This window comes from Octopus bimaculoides, chromosome 1 (genome assembly GCF_046866305.1).
Source record: "Octopus bimaculoides isolate indiv1 chromosome 1, ASM4686630v1, whole genome shotgun sequence".
Lineage (NCBI taxonomy): Eukaryota > Metazoa > Mollusca > Cephalopoda > Octopoda > Octopodidae > Octopus > Octopus bimaculoides.
In genome coordinates, this window is record NC_142928.1 from 191,468,968 (window position 1) to 191,470,026 (window position 1,059).

Here is a 1,059-nt window from a genome sequence, read left to right on the forward strand (position 1 = left end):
CTCACCAAGCTACATGCAGCTTGGTGAGCAATATATATATATATATATATATATATATATATATATATATATTGTAATAATAATAAGGATAATAATAATAATAATAATAATAATAATAATAATAATAATAATAATAATAATAGTAATAGTCAAGACGAAGAGTGCGATTTTAGATGTTTTATTTTTTTAACAATATTTCGACAGAACGTCTGACTTTCTCAAGTTCAAACCAAAAGTTGATTGAAAATTCAAAATTTCAGAAACCAAACGTAAACTACGAATGTGAGTAACCAGCGTCCAACATTGATGGAATGACATTATCAATTTTTGTCAATTTTTTAATAAGCAGAAAGAAAGAAAGAAAAAGGAAGACGACAGAAAAAGAAAAGAAAAAGAGAGAAAGAAGAATATTCAATCAAACAGTTTTGTATAAATTTGATGATATTCTCCTGTCATCTTATTCATTCCTCCAGGGCGTGATGTCAATAACCCGCAAACATATTTCTCCTCATACATTCTGAGAAGTGAAAGTGGGGTACATTCAGGATATTTTTTGAGAATGTGCACTTTCAAATAAAATAAAAATAAAACATCTAAAATAGCACTCTTCGTCTTGATTATTTACCTTTGTGAAGAGTTACGTCAATCCTTTTTATAAAATATAATAATAATAATAATAATAATAATAATAATAATAATATTAATCTGTGGACAAAATGGTGAAACCGTATGGCATATTACCAGCCAATGTATGCCACTAGCTCAGAAGGAATATAAGAGACGCCACGACAATATAGCCAGGCTTATCCATTGGATACTTTGCAAGAAGTATGGACTTCACAAAGCAAAAAAATGGTATGACCACAAACCTGAAGGCAACATCGAACAAAGAAATGCAAAGATCCTATGGGATTTAATGATTCTGGGTGACCATGAGATAGAGAATAAGAAGCCAGACATAGTCTTAATTGACAAAGAAAACAAATTATGCTGGATCATAGATATAGCATACCCAGCTGACAACAAGGTATGCAATAAGGAAGAAAGAAAAGTCGAGAG